Here is a 24,883-nt window from a genome sequence, read left to right on the forward strand (position 1 = left end):
CGACCGAGAGCCAATAGGAGCTCAATGCTTGGCGCGGAGGATGCTGGGAGATGTAGTATTGGAGGAATCTGCGGAAAGCCCCGCCCCTTGGCCCAAGTCCGCACTTCGCTTTCCCACACACCACCGCGTGCCGCACTAGGGCCATCAACACCGCTCTGCGCATGTGCCAGCCGCGCTCTTCTCCAGGCGGCCTATAGGAGAGCGGGGGGCTTGGCGCGAAGGATGCCGGGAGATGTAGTGCGGGGAGCTCTGCGCACATCCCTTCCCCCCTCGATGTTGTTTACCAACGTTATCAAACGATAAATAAAGATCCAAATATCATCGTTCTGTGTTTACATTAACACTGGAGTCATCCTCATCCCCTCCCCCACACCAGAGTGACCCCTGTACTGTCATCCTCACCCCCACACCAGAGTGACCCCTATACTGTCATCCTCATCCCCTCCTCCACACCAGAGTGACCCCTATACTGTCATCCTCATCCCCTCCTCCACACCAGAGTGACCCCTGTACTGTCATCCTCATCCCCTCCTCCACACCAGAGTGACCCCTGTACTGTCATCCTCATCCCCTCCTCCACACCAGAGTGACCCCTGTACTGTCATCCTCATCCCCTCCTCCACACCAGAGTGACCCCTGTACTGTCATCCTCATCCCCTCCCCCACACCAGAGTGACCCCTGCACTGTCATCCTCATCCCCTCCTCCACACCAGAGTGACCCCTGTACTGTCATCATCATCCCCTCCTCCACACCAGTGACCCCTGTACTGTCATCATCATCCCCTCCCCCACACCAGAGTGACCCCTGTACCGTCATCCTCATCCCCTCCTCCACACCAGAGTGACCCCTGTACTGTCATCCTCATCCCCTCCTCCACACCAGAGTGACCCCTGTACTGTCATCATCATCCCCCCACACCAGAGTGACCCCTGTACTGTCATCATCATCCCCTCCTCCACACCAGAGTGACCCCTGTACCGTCATCATCATCCCCTCCTCCACACCAGAGTGACCCCTGTACTGTCATCCTCATCCCCTCCCCCACACCAGAGTGACCCCTGTACTGTCATCCTCATCCCCTCCCCCACACCAGAGTGACCCCTGTACTGTCATCCTCATCCCCTCCTCCACACCAGAGTGACCCCTGTACTGTCATCCTCATCCCCTCCCCCACACCAGAGTGACCCCTGTACTGTCATCCTCATCCCCTCCTCCACACCAGAGTGACCCCTGTACTGTCATCCTCATCCCCTCCCCCACACCAGAGTGACCCCTGTACTGTCATCCTCATCCCCTCCTCCACACCAGAGTGACCCCTGTACTGTCATCCTCATCCCCTCCCCCACACCAGAGTGACCCCTGTACTGTCATCCTCATCCCCTCCTCCACACCAGAGTGACCCCTGTACTGTCATCATCCCCTCCCCCACACCAGAGTGACCCCTGTACTGTCATCTTCATCCCCTCCTCCACACCAGAGTGACCCCTGTACTGTCATCTTCATCCCCTCCTCCACACCAGAGTGACCCCTGTACCGTCATCCTCATCCTCTCCTCCGTACCAGCGTGACCCCTATACCGTCATTCTCATCCCCTCCTCCACACCAGAGTGACCCCTGTCCTGTCATCCTCATCCCCTTACATCAGATGTCCCCAGCGGAGTCCCTCCTTACACCAGGCAATCCTAATAGAGTCCGTCCTTACATCAGGTGTCCCCAGCGGAGTCCCTCCTTACATCAATTGTCCCCAGCGCAGTTCCTCCGCTAGTGGCCGAGAAAGGGTTAAAACCGCCGCAATGCACCGCAATAGCGGCGTTTTGCCAGCGGTATCCCAGCGCTGACCCATTGATTTCAATGGGGAGCAGCGGTGGAGGAGCGGTAAACACACCGCTCCAAGGAAGCTGCTGGCAGGACTTTTCCTGACGTCCTGCCAGCGCAGCGCTCCGGTGTGAAAGCCCTCGGGGTTTTCACACTGGACACAATGGAGCAGCTGTTTGAGGGCGGATTGCAGGCGCTGTTTTTAACGCTATAGCGCCTGCAAAACGCCCTCGGTGTGAAAGGGGTCTATCTATTACTAACTATTACATTATAGGTATTGTAATTTCCTTTCAAATTTGGCTGTTAGTGAACGTAGCACATACAAATTTATCCGAAGTTATGAATTATCCGAAATAACGAATGCCGTATCCAAACGAATGGAACGTAATGAATTAATAATAATAAATAACAATAATAATAATAGTAATGAAAAGTTTTTATTATTATTATTTATTATTAATTTGTTCCGTTCCATTTGTTTAAGATGCGGCATTCGTTATTTCGGAAAATTCGTAACTTCGGATAAATTCGTATTTGTTACGTTCACTAGCAGCCAAATTTGAAAGGAAATTACAATACTTATAATTTAATAGTTAGTTACTATTTCAGATTTTCGAATTTTTGGGTTTTTGGATTTTCAAATTTCGAATTTACAAATTTTCGAATTTTCTAATTTACAAATGTATGAATTTACGAATATACGAATTTTCTAATTTACAAATGTATGAATTTACGAATGTATGAATGTGCAAATGTACGAATGTTCGAATGTACGAATTTACGAATTGCGATCATAACGAATGACCCCGAAAAACTAAAAAGAAAGGAAACGAATGAAACGAAAACGGACGAATGTTTTGGCAGTGCACATGTCTACCGCTGACACATCCCCCTCTGTATGTTCATCTAATGTAAAAAAAAAGAGGGCGAAAAAACATGAGCCCGAGGTCATGGGCATGCGGCTGCCCCTTCCCTCCTAGTTTTTAAATATATTTAACCACTTGCCGCCCGCCATATAGCAAAATGACGGCAGCAAAGTGGTTTCAATATCCTGACCGGACGTCATTTGACGTGATCAGGATATTGAGCCGATGTGCGCCCCCCCCCCCCGGAGGCGCGCATCACGGCAATCGTTGTTGCGGTGTGTCAGTCTGACACACCGCAACTCCGATCTAGCTGATCACGATGTAAATAGGAAGAGCCGGTGATCGGCTTTTCCTCACTCGCGTCTGACAGACGCGAGTAGAGGAGAGACGATCGTCTTCTCTCCTGACAGGGGGGGTCTGTGTTGATTGTTTATCAGTACAGCCCCCCCACCCCCCTGGATCCCACCCAGGACCACCAGGATGGCCATCCACACTGGACCACCAGGTATGCCCCCTAGACCCCCAGGGAAATACCAATATGTGTCCAGGCAGCTGCCAATCAGTGCCCACTGCAATGCCTACCACTGCCAGTGCCACCAGGGATGCCTATCAGTGCCTCATATCAGTGCCGCGTATCAGTGCCCATCAGTGCTGCCTATCAGTGCCCAGCAATGCCGCCTTTCAGTGCCCATCAGTGTCGCCTATCAGTGCCCATCAGTGCCAACCAGTGCCACCCAGTAGTGCCCATCAGTGCTGCCTATCAATGCCCATCAGTGCTGCATATCAGTGCCGCCTACCAGTGTCCATCGTCAGTGCCCGTCAGTGCCCGCTCATTGGTGCCACCTCATCGGTGCCGCCGTATTAGTGCCCAGCAGTGCTGCCTATCAGTGCCCATCAGTGCCCAGCAGTGCCGCCTATCAGTGCTGCCTATCAGTGCCACCCTATCAGTGCCCAGCAGTGTCGCCTTTCAGTGCCCATCAGTGTCGCCTATAAGTGCCCATCAGTGCCAACCAGTGCCACCCAGTGTCACCCATGAGTGCCCATCAGTGCTGCATACCAGTGCCCATCAGTGCCGCCTACCAGTGCCCATCGTCAGTGCCTGTCAGTGCCCGCTCACTGGTGCCACCTCATCGGTGCCGCCGTATCAGTGCCTGTCAGTGCCGCCTTATCAGTGCCCATCAGTGAAAGAGAAAACTTACTTATTTACAATTTTTTTTAACAGAATCAAAAGCAAAACTTTTATTTTTTTCCAAATTTTCGGTCTTTTTTTATTTGTTTAGCAAAAACTAAAAATCACAGAGGTGATCAAATACCACCAAAAGAAAGCTCTATTTGTGGGAACAAAATGATAAAAATGTAGTTTGGGTACAGTGTAGCATGACCGCGCAATTGTCATTCAAACTGCGACAGCACTGACAGCTGAAAATTGGTCTGGGCAGGAAGGTGTATAAGTGCCCCCCGGTATTGAAGGGGTTAAATTGTTTTTTTATTTACCTCAGGAGATAAGAATTTAGAGACGCTTGCCCCTTAAAATTTAAGACAGGAGTTTAAGCGGGAAAAGGGTTTACCACATAATATGGAAGAACCTTCTGGAAGGATTGAGACTGATTATACAAATAGGGGTCAGCTGAGGTAAATTGTCAGTGAGCCAGCGTCGGTACAGCGAGCTCTCCTCCTCCCCCCTCCCCCCTCCACACTTTGTCGCAAGGCACTGTATGTGGTGTTGTCACCCTTTCAAATAAAGGGTGGGGGGACTTTTTGTTATGTTTAAGACCCCTCTCACACTGGGGCTGCCTGTGTGTTAGCGGTAAAGCGCTGCTCGTTTTATCGACGCTTTACCGCTGTTTAAGCAGCTTTTTTCAGCCGCTAGCAGGGCACTTTTAACCCCAAAAAAGGGGGTTAACCGCTTAAGGACTTTCGTTTTGAGATTTTGGTGTTTAAAACAGTTTTTTTTGCTAGAAAATTACTTAGAACCCCCAAACATTATATATTGTTTTTTTTTCTAACACCCTAGAGATCAAAATGGCGGTCATTGCAATTCTTTTTTTCACACCGTATTTGCGCAGCGGTCTTACAAGCGCACTTTTTTTGGAAAAAAATCTGTTTTTTTAATAAAAAAATAAGACAACAGTAAAATTAGCCCAATTTTTTTTTATATTGTGAAAGATAATGTTACGCCAAGTAAATTGATACCCAACATGTCACGCTACAAAATTGTGCCCGCCTGTGGAATGGCGACAAACTTTTACCCTTAAAAATCTCCATAGGGGACGTTTAAAAAATTCTACAGGTTGCAAGTTTTAAGTTACAGAGGAGGTCTAGGTCTAGAATTATCGCTCTCACTCTACCGATCGCGGCGATACCTCACATGTGTGGTTCGAACACCGTTTTCATATGCGGGCGCTACTCACGTATGCGTTCGCTTCTGCACGCGAGCTTGGCGGGACGGGGCGCGTTTTCAAAAACATTTTTTTTATTATTACTTATTTTACCTTTTATTTTTTATTTTTACACTGTTTAAAAAAAAAATTGCCACTTTTATTCCAATTACAAGGAATGTAAACATCCCTTGTAATAGAAAAAAGCATGACAGGACCTCTTAAATATGAGATCTGGGGTCAAAAAGACCTCAGATCTCATATTTACACTAAAATGCAATAAAAAAAAAAAAAATTGTAATTTAAAAAAATTATTTAAATAAAATGTGCCTTTAAGAGCTATGTATGGAGATGGGTGGGGGCCATCTTCCCCTCACTCATCTCCATACCTGACAGGAGACAGGACACGATCGCATCCGCCGCTGCCGACGGCTCCGGTAAGCGGCGGGAGGGGGGCCCCTCTCCCGCCACCGATAAAAGTGATCTCACGGCGAATCCGCCGCTGAGACCACTTTTATCTTGTAGCAGACCGCCCACTGAAAACGAGGATACCGGGGTTATGGCAGCTAGCTGCTGCCATAACAACGATATCCTCCTTCAAACAACCACCGTAAAACTGCGGCGGGCGGTCCGTAAGTGGTTAAAAACTCCTGTGTTGTGGCGTTTCCAAATCGCTGTTCTTTTTTTTTTTTTTTTTTTTACATATTATCTGTTTATTTATCCAAAAGGGTGGTAGAGAATACATTATCACTTCACATTCCATCGATTACATATATATGATCTTTTCCGTCCTTTTAACATTCAGACTAACCTAATATTTCACAGTGTTTACACCTATTATATAGACATATGCCTTTCTCTTTCCACCTCCACCGTGTTCCAGGGACTTGAGGTACTTATCACCAATACCTCACAATCCCCTCCTGATTCTCCAACCTTCCTCTTCATTTTATGCCCCAAAACCCCCCAAGAAAAAAAAAAATCCCCCCCCCCCATTCCCAGAGAGATGGAGGGATTCCAAGTTTATAGTATGCCCAGGTGGTCCCAAATCGCTTTTCAGGCGCTTCGAAAGTGCCGCCCATTCATTGCAATGGGCAGGGGCGTTTTGGGGCCGCTGTATACAGCGCTCCCAAACCGCCCCAAAGATGCTGCTTGCAGGACTTTTTCTAACATCCCGCAAGCGCACAGCCCCCCATGTGAAACCACCCATTGCAATGAATGGGAGACAGTTTTCAGGCACTTTACAGGCGCTATTTCTAGCGCTAAAACGCCTGAAAACTGCCTCAGTGCGAAAGGGATCTAATGCCGCGTACACACGACCGGACTTTCCGTCAGAATAGACTCCGACGGTCTTTCCGACGGAGTTCCGTTGAAACAGACTTGCCTACACACGATCACACCAAAGTCCGATCGTTCAGAACGCGATGACGTACGACGGGACTAGAAAAGGGAAGTTCAATAGCCAGTAGCCAATAGCTGCCCTTGTGTCGTTTTTTGGTCCGTCGGAATAGCATATAGACAAGTGGTTTTCCCGATAGGAACTGATTCCGTCGGAAAGATTTGAAACATGTTCTATTTCTAGGTCCGTCAGAATTTTAGAAACAAAAAGACCGATGAAGCCCACACACGATCGGAATGTCCGACAGAATGATTCCGTCTGACCTTTTCTGCCGGAAAGTCCGGTCGTGTGTACGCGGCATAATGCCCTGTACACACGATAGGATTTTCCAATGGAAAATGTGTGATAGGACCTTGTTGTGGGAAATTCCGACCGTGTGTAGGCTCCATCACACATTTTCCATAGGAATTTCCGTCACACAAAATTAGACATCTGGTTCTCAAATTTTTCCGACAACGAAGTCCGTTGTTGGAAATTCCGATCGTGTGTACACAATTCCGACGCACAAAGTGCCACGCATGCTCGCAATCAAGCAGAAGAGCCGCACTGGCTATTGAATTTCATTTTTCTTGGCTCGTCGTACGTGTTGTACGTCACCGCGTTCTTGACGTTCGGAATTTCCGACAACATTTGTGTGACCGTGTGTATGCAAGACAATTTTGAGCCAACATCCGTCTGAAAAAATCCCATGGATTTTGTTGTCGGAAAATCCTATCGTGTGTACAGGGCATAAGTGTTTTAGCTCGAGTCCTTAAGGGCACTTTCACGCTTCCAGCGCCCGGGCCGCTATTTTTTTAGCGGCGCTTTACCGTAACTTTTGCAGCGCTTTTCGGCCGCTAGTGGGTGAAAGGGTTAAATCTGCTTAGACCTGGACAATCAGTAGAATTCTTTCGGAGCTCCTGAAGCATCCAATGCACAAGACAAGAGAGTCGTTCAATGAATGCTTAGTTTTAATTGTAATCACATCTTTATACAAATTACGGACAAAGAATATTGCACAACTTAAAGAGAAAGGAGGGAGGACAGAGTTCCTCACATGACACATAATTCCTAAACAATCATATAGCACCTCAGACATAGTCTAAACTAGTATTTTAGCTGACAAGTGATATTATCTAAAAAAACATAATTTAAACCATTTAATGCTGATGTTCTGACTTTGTCCGAAGACATCATTTCAAAACCAGTTCTTACCAGACCTTATCTATCCTGTGGTCATCGTGACAAACAAGACCCTACGATAAAGATATTCCTCTGTCAGCTACATTAAAGTTTTAGTCATGTTAACTTTTTCTCCTCCTTCAATCCCCTCTTAAATCCCAAAAGTGATTTTATCATGATCACTTATGCCGTGTACACACGGGCGGACTTTTTGACCGGACTGGTCCAACGGAACAAATCCGTCGGACAATCCGACCGTGTGTGGGCTTCATCGGACCTTCAGCTGACTTTTTCTGTCGAAAATTAGATGGGCTTTAGATTTGGAACATGTTTCAAATCTTTCTGATGGACTCGAGTCCAGGCGAAAAATCTGTTCGTCTGTGTGCTAGTCCGATGGACAAAAACGGACGCTAGGGCAGCTATTGGCTACTGGCTATGAACTTCCTTATTCTAGTCCCTTCGTATGTCATCACGTTCATACCAACGGACTTTCGAACGGATTTTAGCCCGTTCGTGTGTGGGCAAGTCCGGTCGTCCGAAAGTCTGTCGTAACTCCGTCGAAAGACCGTCGGACGTTTGATGCTGAAAAGTCTGCCCGTGTGTACACGGCTTTAATGTTCTCTGTGTGGGGTCATTTTTGCGTTGTATAATTACAGATACATTAAATAAGCCTGAACAAAAACCAGGCACATTAAAATTAACATTCCTGCCTGTCGAAACCAAGAGAAAATGGAACCAGAAAAATCACCGAAACTTCCTTGTCCCTTAAAGGGGTTCCACCCATCTTAGGCAATATCTCTGGCTTCAGCTTGGAGGTTTGACACCTCCTTTCAGTGTTTATCAATTATATCCTAATAATCTGGTATTTCAATACTGGTATTATGAATCCATGTGCAGACTCATAGTCCTCTGTTACTTCAGAGTCCAGTCAGAGCAGCACTGGATTCGATAGGTACTTCCTGCATATCTAGTTGTTTACGAATAGCCCTTTGTTCAATACTTAACAGTTTGATGTCTACAGAATTCTTTTCCATAATTTCATCCATATTTTTGGAGTAGTTATTCAATCTTTTCATTATTTCCATTCCCCATCCTGTCCATGATGGAAACCATGCCCAGGCTTGGTCTTTATCAGAAAACAACTCTCTTTTCTCTATGTGTTTAAGGGGTTACCTGGGCTATGCTCTAACTCTCAAAAGATGTTGGTGTTTTCCTTTTTCATTCCCTATGATTCCTATAACTGGAATCAATGAGGCCAAATAACACCACCCACCGGTATCCATGGATAGCATTATTTGCCACAAAATACATATACACTATTCCCTAGGGAAAATGATAGTTGGCTTATAGTATCCTGAAAACTTTCATAAACGGCGGCCATGGTCAACTGGTTCAAAACCAAACTCACAGGGTTGTTGATACCGGCTCCCTGATTCAAAACGGTATTTAAATTTGTATTAAGTTCTGGGTTATATTTACAGGGGCATCTAAGAGAGGAATTTGAAGTGTGCTTGGATGCAATTTACTACATACCCAACATTTGTCATAACCTGACTTCTGAGGATGAGAATACTTATACTGAAGTAACAACATTTTATCAGTAGCGGGTATGAGTCCTTTGGGCACTCCACGTGGATTCCCTCCTTTGTCTAATTACTGTTCCTTTAGAAGGGGGGCTGCATATGGCCTTTAGGTGCCCAAGTCCTCAGGATGATAGATACAGTTAGTGATGATCCATGTGGGCAGAAATACCATCAGTGTCAGCATAAAGACTTTCCCAAAAGTCTGTTGTGAGAGAAGTGAGGTCATCGTTTTCAGAGTCTTATTATCACCTGTTTCACTCGGTCTTCGAGGATTTGCATCACCTCCTTTATCTGTGTCTTGCTTCTGGGTCCTTTGTGGTACTTTCTTTATCCTCTCGTCGTGGATTCAGGCTCCGGATTGTTCCGTGAGGACAGCGGTTCTGGTCACTGCGACTACGCAAGTGGGCGAGCCAAAAGGGTAATCATGCTTCTTGGTCCGGTTCAGCTGGCGAATTACGACCACATCTCTGGGTTGGAACCCGTGTGTTGGTTCCTGTGAGGGTAATGGAAAATATTTTACCGTAGATGCCATTCAACTTCATAATCAAGTTTCTACAATATTCTTCCTGTATCAAACTCAGATCTCTCTGCTCTATTACCAAGGGTTTCTTAATCCAGGGCGTGGGAAAAGGTCGACACATCAGGATCTCAAAAGGGTACAAGTGATTGGTCTTGGAAGGGGTCATTCTTATTTCTGCTAAAACCGCAGGTAGCACAGTTTTCCATTTGCTTCCCTTAATTAATCTTTAATTGTTCGATTCATTCTTTCCACTATACCTGAGCTCTGTGGGTGATATGGAATTTCCACTCTATTTGCAAAGTCTTGTGTTAACATTTCAACTGTAGATTTCCATCCTTTATGTCCTATGCCATGGTACTGTGAGATGAATAAAGGTGCACTTGCTTTTGGTATGCCTGGTTTCCCCTCTTTGGCAATGAGTCCAGTCTCAGGACTTGTCAGACCCTGTTTATGCCAATAGGCCAGATCTTCTGGTGAAGCCATAGCCTATAGGTCCTGCAAAACCTGTGCCCAGGGCAAAGTTGGAGGTGTAAGGGGGGCATTTGGATAAAAGATGGGACCGTCAAAGCAGCTTGTTTAGCAGTGGCGTCCGCCAGTGCATTTCCCTTTGTAATGTCATCAGTACTGTGTGTGTTCTTCCATAGGGTGACCTAATGTAAATGATGTAGCCATTTCTACAGCCATGGCACAAGAGGCCAAAGCCCTCAGACACGCCGACATGCCTTGTACCGGAACTGGGACTACTAGTCTCAGCTTTTCTCCATGCTCTTGTGCAAGGACCCCAGCCATGGTTTTACAGTTGTCCCTTGCAAACAAATGAAACACTTTACAATATTCAAGTAATCCCAGACCAGGAGCCATTACCATAGCAGTTTTAAGATACACAAAAGCATTAACCATTTCATTTCACAAGATCAGGACTGTCAGGTAGAGCAGCTTGTCTCAGCAAGTTATCATAGTAGGAGCAATCAGATATCCATTGGCGGCAGTAACCAATCGTACCTAAGAAGTTCCTAATTGGTTTGTGGGCGGGGCAGACCCACGAGAGCCACAGCCCTCTTGTGACTGATCCTCCTTTCACCATGGGACAGAGTAAAATCAGAACACTCAACAGTTTCCTGACACCATTGCAACTTTTCCTTAGACACTTTTGCCTCGTTTCCACTGAGCGGATCGGTTTGGGTCGGTACAGTTTGGAAGGGTTAGAATGGTCCGGCCTATTCAGGTGAGCGTTTCCACTGCAAGTTGGACTGCCAGGGGCCATACGTGGGTTTAGAAAAAATGCCTAGCATGGCATCACACGTCTGCCAATCAGTGGAATATATGGTAGCTCCGCCCTAACCGAACTGTACCATTTTCTATGGCCCCACATCTGAAGCAGGACCATAAATGGTGCAGTTCGGTTGTATGGTTCGCTTTCATAATGGAAACACTCAAATAGCGTACCGAAATGAAACTATCCGCTCAGTGGAAACAAGGCATTATTAGTGACCTGTCTGTGCTAAATGTTCTAACAGTAAAACTGTCTGACAGGCTTCCTGGAAGGGACTACACAACAGTAGGTCATTGAAGAGGGACGGAACCATGGCTAGGTGCCCAAGACTGTAAGGTGGCCTGGAGAGCTATTGAGTAGACTGCAGGCGAGTCTATATAGCCATGGCAAGAGATTTCAGGTTATCTGGCGCCCTCTATAGGGAAAACGCTAGTAGTAGTTGTGTCTCTTCGTCAACAGGAACGGAGGAAAAAAACATTACTTAAATCAATAACTGAAAAACACACTGCCGAGGCAGGTATGGAGGTAATGAGAGATAGCACATCAGGTACAATAGGGACAATTGGAATCACAAGGTTATTTATGGCTCAGAGATCCTGCACAAACCTGTATGATCCATCACCCATTTTGACTGGGTTTATGGGAGTGTTATAAGGCGATATGATGGGTCTTAAAATTCCTTGTTTCAGGAATTGCTCGATAATGGGTCTGATGCCTTCCTCCTTCTCTTTGGAGAGACGGTACTGCTTGTGGTAAACTGGGGATACTCCTTGTTTTAGTCTGGCTTTGTAAGGGGTACATGAAATGTATCCTACATCAAGACTGTCTTTAGGCCAGAGGGGGTGGTCCTGTGGAAATGGGGGAGGGACTTCAGTTTGAAAGAACAGTGGTAATTCTATGGGTACTCCCCCTCTTTGAGTCAAGAACATTTCAATTTCTAAGACTCCCATTAAATCTCTTCCCAAAAGATTTACCGGGCATGAAGGTATTATCCTGAATGAACGATGTAAGAGCACAGTTCCAGTGACAAAGTCACTCGCTATCAAGGATCGTATCTGCAGAAGAGGTAGCTTCCTCTTGGCCTATTTGAGTGGTGAGGGGTCCCTGTTTCCTTCATATACCTTATGTCCCACTCAGGGTCCCCTGTGTACCATGGGATAGCTTTCTTATCCCTCAGAGTCCCCTGACCATATCCATATGGAATTGGTCATTTGCGCCTGTGCGCGGGAAGGGTGGGCTACTTACTATACATACTTTCAGTCCATGCACCTAAATTGTCTATAAAAGGATTTACTGTATCAAAAAATAATCCGTTCCTCATACTCTGACCACATAAGGCTGATTGAAAACGAACATCTCCTCCATGCTGGAAGCAACAGGTGCTGGCAATGCTTATACGATGAAGTAATTAGAAAAAGTCCTGGACAGCTGCATCTCAAACTGATATGTTGCCTTTTTTGAATACAAGTCATCAAAGATACATGCCACAGCAGAAAATAGCAGGAAAACTGACGCGTTTCACACTGTAGTCAGTGCTTAATCATAGCTTAATCAAGCTATGATTAAGCACTGACTACAGTGTGAAATGCGTCAGTTTCCTGCCATTTTCTGCTGTGGCATGTATCTTTGATGAGTTTTATTCAATAAAGGCAACGTATCAGTTTGAGTGTGGCTGTCCAGGACTTTTTCTAATTACTTCATTCTGCAATGTACACAAACCAAGGGAATTGTAGACCTCATAAACATGTTTCTCCCCTTTTTTTTTTATGAAAAACTGGAGAGCGCATAGAAATATAAAAGGATATCCCATACCTCAACAGGCCAAGGCTGGCTCCAGTAGTCATCCACAGGTGACTCCTCTACCTTCTCTGGAGATGCCGGTCTTTTGAGGGGGTTGGCACAACAGTAAAGCAAACATGAGAAGCCACCAGCAGGTTATTGCCATGTGTGAACAGACATAGTATTACTTTTGTGCACCTGTTATGCAGAGTACTCCCTGTGGAGGAGCTCAGGCTACGCATAGTGGCTGCAGGGATCAAGGCACCACAATACCCAGCAATGCAGCATTCATTTGGATACAAAGCATTTTTCAAATTTAGCTCACCCATTCTCCGTCAGCCGACCGTAAACACCGGCACAGCGCGGGTGCGCCTGCATAGGGGAGACTCTGCCAACACCGCTGCCCACTTTACATGGACCCCAGACAAGGCTGTTAGCCATGATAAAAGCGTCCCTGAGGACCAGCTGTGGGGCTACCTGGATTATGGGTCATTTAGCCGAGACACCAGGGACTGCGTCCAGCCTAATCCACATACATGGACGGACGGACGGCCAGCCAGCCAACCATTTAGACCAGCCAAGGTAGAGGAGCACACCTAGGTCCTGCTCATAGGAGGAAAAAAGAATGCAGAGGCTGTAGGTGGGCTCAAATTTATGAGTTAAGTCCTGGAGGCATGGGGGAGGGGGGCGGAGCCTATACCCAGCAGTGCTAACATGGAGCCGTCAGGAAAAGATATTTACTGGCAGAAAAAAAATGTTAAAGTTAAAACAACAAGGGTAGAGGATTTAATGGATGGAGAGATGAAAAAATGACCACTTTAATGACTGAGCGAAATTTATGGAGAAATAAGTTTGCTTTTAATTATTTATGAATGAAATAAATGTATTATATTATTTATTATTAATAAATCATTTATACCAATAAATGTGCCGGAGGACAAAAGGTGCGGTCTGCATTCCCATGACAAAAGCTCTTTTTCATTTTTTTTTTGTTTTAATCTGCAGCTTTAAACCACTTCAGCCCCGGAAGGATTTGCCCCCCCCTTAATGACCGGGCCATGTTTTGCGATACAGCGTTACTTTGACAATTGCGCGGTCCTGTGACGCTGTACCCAAATAAAATTGATGTCCTTTTTTTTCCCCCCACAAATAGAGCTTTCTTTTGGTGGTATTTGATCACCTCTGTGGGTTTTTGTTTTTTGGGCTATAAAAAAAAAAAAAAAAAAAAAAAAAAGCGACAATATAAAAAAAACTAAATTTTTTTTTTTACTTTCTGCTATACATATCCCCAAAAAATATATGAAAAAAAAAAACAATTTTCAACAATTTGGAAAAATAAAACAATATTTTTTACCTTCTGCTATACTACACCCCCCCCCCTCAAAAAAAAAAAAAAAAAAGTAAAAAAACAATTCATCAGTTTAGGCCAATATGTATTCTTCTACATATTTTTGGTAAAAAAAAAAATCCCAATAAGCGTATATTGATTGGTTTGCACAAAAGTTATAGCGTCTACAAAATAGGGGATAGATTTATGGCATTTTAAATTTTTATTTTATTTTTTTTTTACTAGTAATGTGGGAGATCAGTGATTTTTAGCGGAACTGCGATATTGCGACGGGCAAATCTCACCCTAAGTGACACTTTTTGGGGACCAGTGACACCAATACAGTGATCAGCGCTATAAGTAATGCACTAATCACTGTATAAATGTCACTGGCAGGGAAGGGGTTAACACTAGGGGGGGATCAAGGGGTTAAATGTGTTCCCTCAGTGTGTTTTCTTACTGTGTGGGGGAAGTACTGACAGGAAGAACACAGAGACTGCTGTTCCTGATCACTAGGAACAGCAGATCACCATGTTATCTCCTGTCAGAATGGGTATCCGCCTTGTTTACAGTGAGAGATCCCTGTTCTGCCTCTCTGTACTGTGATCGTGGGTGGCCGGCGGACACCGAGTCCACCGGCACTCGCGTCAGCTCCACCTCTGGTGGCACGCGTGTACCCACAGTATCTATTGCATGACACAACGTACAGGTATGTAGTTTCGCGCAACAGAGCTGCCCCGCCAGTATATATGCGGCGGGCGGTCTTTAAGTGGTTAACCACTTCACGCAAAACAACTAACCCGTACGCTGGTACTTTGACGCTAAATACCGGGGTTATTGCAGCAGCTAGCTGCCATAACCCCCTGGTATTTTCGGGAACGCCGTGCATTTCTCTTTAGGATAAAAGTGGTCTCCGCGGCGGATGAGCCGCGAGATCACTTTTATCGGCGGAAGGTGAGGTGCCCACCCCCCTTCCCGCCGCTCTTCGCTCGTCTCCACCGCTTACCGGACCTGCCGGTGGCGGCGGAGACGATCGCGTCCTCTCCCCTAGATGAAGAGAAGATGGCCCCCGTTCGGCTCCATGGCATGATAGCTCTTAACTTCTTCAGATCCGCGCTATAGCCGAATGACGGCTACAGCGCGGACCTACTTTGCTGGGAGTACGTCAATAGACGTCTTCCTGTGATCGGGCGCCTACCAGTGCCCACCAGCGCCACCTACCAGTGCCCACAGTGCCACCCATCAGTGCCCACAGTGCCAACTATCAGTGTTACCAATCAGTGCCTCATCAACAGTGCTGCCCATCAGTGTCACCTACCAGTGCTCATCAGTGTCACCTACCAATGCCCATCAGTGCCACCTATCAGTGGTACCTATTAGTAACACCTATCAGTGCCCATCAGTGCCACCCATCAGTGCCACCCATCAGGGCCCATCAGTTCCGCCTTATCTGTGCCCATCAGTACTGCCTTATCTGTGCCCATCAGTACTGCCTTATCTGTGCCCATCAGTACCGCCTTATCTGTGCCCATCAGTGCCGCCTTATCTGTGCCCATCAGTACAGCTTTATCTGTGCCCATCAGTACCGCCTTATCTGTGCCCATCAGTACTGCCTTATCTGTGCCCATCAGTTCCGCCTTATCTGTGCCCATCAGTACTGACTTATCTGTGCCCATCAGTGCCCATCAGTGCAGCCTATCAGTGCCCACCAGTGCAGCCTCATCAGCGCATATCAATGAAGGAGAAAAAGTACCTGTTTGCAAAATTTTATAACAAACTATGAAACATGATTTTTTTTTCAAACTTTTGTCTTTTTTTGTTTGTTTAGCAAAATATAAAAAAACCCAGCTGTGATAAAATACCACCAAAAGAAATCTCTATTTGTGTGAAAAAAAATGATAACAATTTCATATGTGTACAGTGTTGTATGACCGCGCAATTGTCATTCAAAGTGCGTCAGCGCTGAAAGCTGAAAATAGGCCTGGGCAGGAGGAGAGGGGTTTAAGTGCCCGGTAAGCAAGAGGTTAAAGGAGATTTTTTTTTTTTTTTCAAGTGACTTTTTTTTAATTGCATTTTAGTGTACATATGAGATTTTTTGACCCCAGGTCTCATATTTAAAGCAGAGTTCCACCCAAAAAAAATGGAACTTCCGCTTTTCCGGTTCCTCCCCCCCCTCCGGTGTCACATTTGGCACCTTTCAGGGGTGAGCAGATACCTGTCTATTCCAGGTATTTGCTCCCACTTGCGGCGATATAGCGCTGCAGATTCCGCGGCCATCTACACCATTTCCGGCCCCTCTTACGCCCCCCCCCCCACCCCTGTTGTGTTTTGGGAGACACGCGGGTCCCAGAAGCCAGCAGGGACCAGAGAGGACGCGAAGTGCGACTCGCACATGCGCAGTAGGGAACCAGGAAGTGAAGCCGCAAGACTTTACTTCCTGATTCCCTTACTGAAGATGGCGGCGCCTCCACCCGAGAGCCGAGGGACGGGTCAGCTTCGGGCGAGGACATCGCGGGCGCCCTGGACAGGTAAGTGTCCTTATTTTAAAAGTCAGCAGCTGCAGTATTTGTAGCTGCCGACTTTTATTTATTTATTTATTTTTTCGGGTGGAACTCCGCTTTAAGAGGTCCTGTCATGCTTTATTTCTATTACAAGAGATGTTTACATTCCTTGTAATAGGACCCCATTTTTTTTTTTTTTTTAAACTGTCAAAATAAAAAATTTAAAGTAAAATAAATAAGGAAAAAAAAAGTTTAAAGCGCCCCGTCCCGCTGAGCTCGCGCTAATTTTTTTAAATGACCACATTTTTTTTTTTTTTAGTGTAAATATATGAGATCTGATGTCTTTTTTTTCTATTACAAGGGATGTTTACATTTCCTTGTAATAGGAATAAAAGTGACACTTTTTAATTTTTTTTAAAAAAAAGAACAGTGTAAAAATAAAAATTAAAAGCAAAAATAAATACGAAAAAAACTAAAATTTAAAGCGCCTCGTCACGCCGAGCTTGCGCTAATTTTTTTAAATGACCACATTTTTTTTTTTTTTTGGGAAATATATGAGATCTGAGGTCTTTCTGACCCCCCAGATCTCATATTTAAGAGGTCCTGTCATGTTTTTTTTTTCTATTACAAGGGATGTTTACATTTCCTTGTAATAGGAATAAAAGTGACACTTTTTGATTTTTTTAAAAAAAAGAACAGTGTAAAAATAAAAATTAAAAGCAAAATAAATAAGAAAAAAACAAAAATTTAAAGCGCCCAGTCACGCCGAGCTCGCACTAATTTTTTTAAATGACCAATTTTTTTTTTTGGGAAATATATGAGATCTGAGGTCTTTCTGACCCCCCAGATCTCATATTTAAGAGGTCCTGTCGTGTTTTTTTTTTCTATTACAAGGGATGTTTACATTTCCTTGTAATAGGAATAAAAGTGACACTTTTTGATTTTTAAAAAAAAAAAGAACAGTGTAAAAATAAAAATTAAAAGCAAAATAAATAAGAAAAAAACAAAAATGTAAAGCTCCCCGTCCCGCCGAGCTTGCGCTAATTTTTTTAAATGACCACATTTTTTTTTTTTTTTAGTGTAAATATATGAGATCTGATGTCTTTTTTTTCTATTACAAGGGATGTTTACATTTCCTTGTAATAGGAATAAAAGTGACACTTTTTAATTTTTTTTAAAAAAAAGAACAGTGTAAAAATAAAAATTAAAAGCAAAAATAAATACGAAAAAAACTAAAATTTAAAGCGCCTCGTCACGCCGAGCTTGCGCTAATTTTTTTAAATGACCACATTTTTTTTTTTTTTTTGGGAAATATATGAGATCTGAGGTCTTTCTGACCCCCCAGATCTCATATTTAAGAGGTCCTGTCATGTTTTTTTTTTCTATTAGAAGGGATGTTTACATTTCCTTGTAATAGGAATAAAAGTGACACTTTTTGATTTTTTTAAAAAAAAGAACAGTGTAAAAATAAAAATTAAAAGCAAAATAAATAAGAAAAAAACAAAAATTTAAAGCGCCCCGTCCCGCCGAGCTTGCGCTAATTTTTTTTGATGACCAAATTTTTTTTTTTTTAGTGTAAATATGAGATCTGAGATCTTTCTGACCCCCCAGAACTCATATTTAAGAGGTCCTGTCATGCTTTTTTTTCTATTACAAAGGATGTTTACATTTCCTTGTAATAGGAATAAAAGTGACACATTTTTTTTAAAGAACAGTGTAAAAATAAAAATTAAAAGGAAAAATGAAGAAAGAAAAAAAAAACATTTTTTAAATGCGTCCCGACGAGCTCCCGCGCGGAAGCTCCCGCATACGTGAGCAGCTCCCGCATATGAAAACGGCGTTCAAACCACCCATGTGAGGTATCGCCGCGATCGGTAGAGCGCGAGCAATAATTCTAGCCCTGGACCTCCTCTGTAACTCAAAACTGGTAACCTGTAGAAATTTTTAAACGTCGCCTATGGAGATTTTTAAGGGTAAAAGTTTGTCGCCATTCCACGAGCGGTCGTAATGTCGAAGCGTGACATGTTGGGTATCAATTTACTCTGCGTAACATTATCTTTTTCAAAATATAAAAAGAAATTGGGCTAACTTTACTGTTGTATTATTTTTTCATTAAAAAAAAAGTGTATTTTTTCCAAAAAAAAAAAAGTGCACTTGTAAGACCGCTGCGCAAATACGGTGTGACAGAAAGTATTGCAACGACCGCCATTTTATTCTCTAGGGTGTTAGAAAAAAATATATATAATGTTTGGTGGTTCAAAGGAATTTTCTAGCAAAAAAATAAATGATTTTAACTTGTAAACAGAAAGTGTAAAAAAGAGTCTCGGGGCTGAAATGGTTAAACATAAAAAATAAAAAAAAAAAAAATTGGGAGGGTAATTTTAATTTTTTACACTGTATTTGTATTTTTTTTTTAAACTAAACTTCATTTTTGATCACATATGTGACAAAATGTTCATTGTATCATGTCTGCTATAACCATGTATTATTATAATAATAATGTGTAAAAAAAAATAAAAATAGATAAAAACTGTAGGGGGTACATTAGAGTGTAAGCTCCTCTGGTACAGAGACTGATGTGATTGGCTTAGCAACCCCTGTACAGCACTGCGGTATAGGTCAGAGCGCTATCATATGATGAGCAGTACTCGCAGCGACCGCTAGGTGGAGCCAATGAGCGGCGCTCTCACGTCCTCGGGATTAGCGGACGTCCCACGGTTTCTGAGCTCAGCCAATCAGGAAGCGGCAGGTCGCAGCGAATGACAGCAGCGGCAGGGGGCGGGGTTTCGGAGGTGTGATGGACAGGGCGGCCGTTGAATAGCGGAGGGGGCGGGTTCCTGGGTCGGCTGCTCATTGGCGAAAGCTTTGCGCGTTGCCATGACAGCGAGAGCTGGCGCCGCCTTATGCCCGGCTGGCGGCCATCTTGTTGTTGATGTGAAGCGGGCCGGAGCGGGTGAGAGGAGCCGGGTCCGAAGGAGACACCCGCGGGCAACCGCCCTCCCTATTCCCAGCCGGGATCCGCGCCGGGGAGGCGGACAGAGGTGAGAGGAAAACCGCCATACTGACTGCTTGTCACTGAGGAGAGTGGGGGAGGGACTGAGCTACATGGAGGAGGGGTCATTGGAGGGGGGAGGGGACATGGAGGAGGGGTCATTGGAGGGGGAGGGGACATGGAGGAGGGGTCATTGGAGGGGGGCGGAGATGCATGGAGGAGGAGTCACTGGAGGGGGAGTGGTCAATAGTGGTGGAGGGGACTGAGGCACATGCAGGGGGGGTCATTGGGGGAGGGGACTGAGGCACGTGGAGGAGGAGCCATTGGAGGGAGGAGGGGACTGAGGCACATGGAGGAGGAGCCATTGGAGGGAGGAGGGGACTGAGGCACATGGAGGAGGAGCCATTGGAGGGGGGAGGGGACTGAGGCACATGGAGGAGGAGCCATTGGAGGGGGGAGGGGACTGAGGCACATGGAGGAGGAGCCATTGGAGGGGGGAGGGGACTGAGGCACATGGAGGAGGAGCCATTGGAGGGGGGAGGGGACTGAGGCACGTGGAGGAGGAGCCATTGCAGGGGGGAGGGGACTGAGGCACGTGGAGGAGGAGCCATTGGAGGGGGGAGGGGACTGAGGCACGTGGAGGAGGAGCCATTGGAGGGGGGAGGGGACTGAGGCACGTGGAGGAGGAGCCATTGGAGGGGGGAGGGGACTGAGGCACGTGGAGGAGGAGCCATTGGAGGGGGGAGGGGACTGAGGCACGTGGAGGAGGAGCCATTGGAGGGAGGAGGGGACTGAGGCACGTGGAGGAGGAGCCATTGGAGAGAGGAGGGTACTGAGGCACGTGGAGGAGGGGTCATTGGGGGAGGGGACTGAGGCACGTGGAGGAGGGGTCATTGGGGGAGGGGACTGAGGCACATGGAGGAGGAGCTATTGGAGGGAGGAGGGGACTGAGGCACATGGAGGAGGGGTCATTGGGGGAGGGGACTGAGGCACATGGAGGAGGAGCTTTTGGGGGGAGGAGGGGACTGAGGCACATGCAGGAGGGGTCATGGGGGAGGGGACTGAGGCACATGGAGGAGGAGCCATTGAAGGGGGGAGGGGACTGAGGCACGTGGAGGAGGAGCCATTGAAGGGGGGAGGGGACTGAGGCACGTGGAGGAGGAGCCATTGGAGGGGGGAGGGGACTGAGGCACGTGGAGGAGCCACTGGAGAGAGGAGGGTACTGAGGCACGTGGAGGAGGAGCCACTGGAGGGGGGGGGGGGACTGAGGCACGTGGAGGAGGAGCCATTGGAGAGAGGAGGGGACTGAGGCACATGGAGGAGGAGCCATTGGAGAGAGGAGGGGACTGAGGCACATGGAGGAGGGGTCATTGGGGGAGGGGACTGAGGCACATGGAGGAGGAGCTATTGGAGGGAGGAGGGGACTGAGGCACATGGAGGAGGGGTCAATGGGGGAGGGGACTGAGGCACATGGAGGAGGGGTCAATGGGGGAGGGGACTGAGGCACATGGAGGAGGGGTCAATGGGGGAGGGGACTGAGGCACATGGAGGAGGGGTCATTGGGGGAGGGGACTGAGGCACATGGAGGAGGAGCTACTGGAGGGAGGAGGGGACTGAGGCACATGCAGGAGGGGTCATGGGGGAGGGAACTGAGGCACATGGAGGAGGAGCCATTGGAGGGAGGAGGGGACTGAGGCACATGCAGGAGGGGTCATGGGGGAGGGGACTGAGGCACATGGAGGAGGAGCCATTGAAGGGAGGAGGGGACTGAGGCACATGCAGGAGGGGACATGGGGGAGGGGACTGAGGCACATGAAGGAGGAGCCAATGGGAGGAGGGGCCTGAGGCACATGGAGGAGGGGTCATTGGGGGGAGTGGTCAATAGATTGCGGAGGAGACTGAGTTACATGGAGGAGACATCATTGAAGGGGGAAGGGACTGAGAAACAGAGGAGGGGTAATTGGAGGGGGAGGGGACTGATGTACATGGAGGAGGAGCCATTGAAGGGAGGGGGGGGTCATTGGAGGGGACTGAGGCATATAGAGGAGGAGTCATTGGGGGCAGAGACTGAGATACATTGAGGAGGGGGCTGAGATGCATGGAGGAGGGGTCACTGGAGGGGGAGTGGTCAAAAGAGGCAGGGAGGGGACTGAGACATGGAGTAGGGGTCATTGGGGGAGGGGACTGAGGCACATGGAGGAGGAGCCATTGGAGGGAGGAGGGGACGGAGACACATGGAGGAGGGGTCATTGGAGGGGGAGTGGTCAATAGAGTGGGGAGAAGAGTGAGATACATGGGGGGGGGGGTTGGGGACATTATATGTAAGGAAGAGACTGATCTGGGGAAGGTGGGTGGAGTGTGAGAGGTAAGTTATCCAGGGAAGAATGTTTTTACCATTCCCTGTTTGTCTTCCTCGTCATATTGGGGGGGGGGGGGGGCTGGACTTTTATAATGTGGGGGCATCAGAGTGTATGCTCTCCTAGTTTCAGGGGTCAGTGGAGTCCTTCTCGGTGAAGGACGCCCCCTCATGGTGTGGTGATCTCTGTAGTCGATGAATTTCCCTTATAGTTCTGCTGGGCCTTTTCTCACACTTTTTGTTTACAAGTAAAAGATATATATATATAAATTATACTTTTTTTTTTTTTTTTTTTTTTTTTAAGCAGAGATCCTAGAGAATAAAAAGGCGATCCTTTACATTTTTATGTCACATGGTATTTTCACAGTGGTTTTTCTAATAAAATATAATTGCACTTTATTGATTTGTAATTTAAAAAAAACAAACAAAATATTATACAGTATAACCCAATTTTTTTTTTTCGTAAAATATAAAAGATGTTACGCCGAGTAGATGGATTCCTAACACGTCACGCTTTAAATTTGCGCACACTCGTGGAATGGCGGCAAACTACGATACTTAAAAATCTCCATAGGTGATGCTTTTAACATTTTTACAGGCTACCTGCAACAGAGGAGGTCTGGCGCTAGAATTATTGATCTCGCATGGCGATACTTCACATGTGCGGTGCGAACACGGAGGGATGGGGATGCTTTAATTCTTTTTTTTTTTTTTTTTTCTTTATTCTTTTTTTTTTTTTTTTAATCACTTTTGTTCCTATTACAAAGAATGTAAACATCCCTTGTAATAGATATAAGGGATGACCGGTCCTCTTTATGGAGAGATCTGGGGACCCCAATTCTCTCCTCTAAAGATTAAAAAAAATAAAATTTTGTTTTACTTCTGCCCTAGAAGTGATGTCATGCCATCGCTCTGGTCCTCCTAGATCAGTGATGGCGAACCTCGGCACCCCAGATGTTTTGGAACTACATTTCCCATGATCCTCATGCACTCTGCATTGTAGTTTGAGCATTTAGTTCCAAAACATCTGGGGTGCCAAGGTTCTCCATCACTGCCCTAGATCATAGAGGTGATCGAAGACGATCTGGTCTCCCCTCGCCTCTGTGATCAGCTTTGCGAACACTCGTATGGTTCCCCTGGTTTGCCGGTAAGCCTGAGAAACACCAGCAAACTGAGGGGGGAAGAGGGTGATGGAAACACCCCCCACCCCCGGTGATCTAGCTGCTAATTAGTCGCTTGGACCGCTTTTATGAGAGAAAGAGAATTGCCGGCTTAAAAAAAAAAAATACCGGGGTTATAGTTAATGACTGTAACCATACCCCGGTAAATCACTTCAAAGTCCCTGTGACTGATCACCAATACAGGAAATATTAAAGGATTATTTCATCTAAAGGTGCCAAGACAGAGCGGGCGGATTCTGCTTGGTCAGCACTGTCACATGGATGGCGCTGACCAATCAGAATCCATCTGGGTCTGTTTTTGCAGCACTGGACAGAAGAGAAGTGATGGGGGGTGGATTTCAAATCATCGGAGCGGTGGAGCGGCTTGTGGGAGCCCCAACCACCTCCAGATCACGGGAGGTAAGTAGAGCGGGGATCGGATCCGGTCTGTAAAGGTTGAACTAACACTTCGCACCACTGCGACTTCTCATGTGACTTACTGCGACGTGCAACGCAAAGTCTTATGAAAGGTCAAAACACAATCATTTCAGTGGGTGCCGTCTTAATTGCTGTTACTAAAAGTTCCTGCACTACTTTTCTGCATCTTCCTTGCGACATGAGTGCCATAGACTGCAATAATAAAAGTCACAAGGAAGTTGTTTTTGTCTTGTCTTTGCGACTTTGGCTGCAACTTCTGAGGGTTTTGTAGGTTTATTAATATGTGCCCCTCTGTATAGTTATTTGCCAAAGTCTTGCAGCTGCGGCCGAAAATGATGTTATCTGCATTTTGCCTATAAGAGAAAAAGGTGCTGAAAATGTACGCGATTTGGCCGCGATTTTGCAGCCATTTTCACTACGATTTTGCTGTGCTTATGGTTTATTTTCCATAGGTCACGTGGCTCAGAAACCGCATCAGAAATATAACACGCTGCGTTATTGATGGGTTCTTGCTGTATTTTCAATGCATTTCAACTGGGATGTGTGTGTTTGTTTGTTTTTTTCCAACTGACCAAAAATGCAGGTTTTTAACACCACAATGGAAACGCAAGGGACCGGTGTGAAGACCTACAAAGAATTTGAGCTTTTCTTGCACTAAAGGTGCCGATATTGGCATACAATAAATTCATATTAATTAAAAGTCTACTATTATGCAATTTATATATGCTTATATCATTTTTTTTTTTTTTTAAACTGTCGTTTTCGGGCGAATGCATCCTGCGTTTTCGGTTTCGGCAACCAAAATTTCCATTCGATGTACCTCTAGTCACAATACAAAGTCGCACAGGAAGTGTTGAAAGCTGAAAAAAATGGGCAAGCTTAAAGCGGAGGGTGGGGAGGGGGAAGGCTCATTGGTGGTCAGGACCGACCATAAGTGGTCCAAGGAAAGGGAACCGGCCAACTGGTGACAGGGTCATGGGGGCCAAGGCTCATTGATGGAGGGGAAGGCTCATTGATGGAGGGTGGGGAGGGGAAGGCTCATTGATGGAGGGGGAAGGCTCAATGACGGAGGGTGGGGAGGGGGAAGGCTCAATGACGGAGGGTGGGGAGGGGGAAGGCTCAATGACGGAGGGTGGGGAGGGGGAAGGCTCAATGACGGAGGGTGGGGAGGGGGAAGGCTCAATGACGGAGGGTGGGGAGGGGGAAGGCTCAATGACGGAGGGTGGGGAGGGGGAAGGCTCATTGACGGAGGGTGGGAAGGGGGAAGGCTCAATGACGGAGGGTGGGAAGGGGGAAGGCTCAATGACGGAGGGTGGGGAGGGGGAAGGCTCAT

At 46.4% G+C, this 24,883-nt stretch overlaps 1 protein-coding gene across 1 annotated transcript in view; it reads left to right on the forward strand.

Moving 5' to 3' along the window:
• The first annotated feature begins 19,505 nt into the window (after positions 1–19,505).
• Positions 19,506–24,883, forward strand: part of IP6K1 (inositol hexakisphosphate kinase 1) — a 44,640-nt gene continuing 39,262 nt past the window's right edge. Inside the window, exon 1 of the mRNA XM_073591688.1 lies at positions 19,506–19,645. The gene's annotated coding sequence lies outside the window, so the exon portion shown is untranslated. The remainder of the gene's footprint in view (positions 19,646–24,883) is intronic.

The sequence above is a fragment of the Aquarana catesbeiana genome, linkage group LG07 (genome assembly GCF_042186555.1).
Source record: "Aquarana catesbeiana isolate 2022-GZ linkage group LG07, ASM4218655v1, whole genome shotgun sequence".
Classification (NCBI taxonomy): domain Eukaryota; kingdom Metazoa; phylum Chordata; class Amphibia; order Anura; family Ranidae; genus Aquarana; species Aquarana catesbeiana.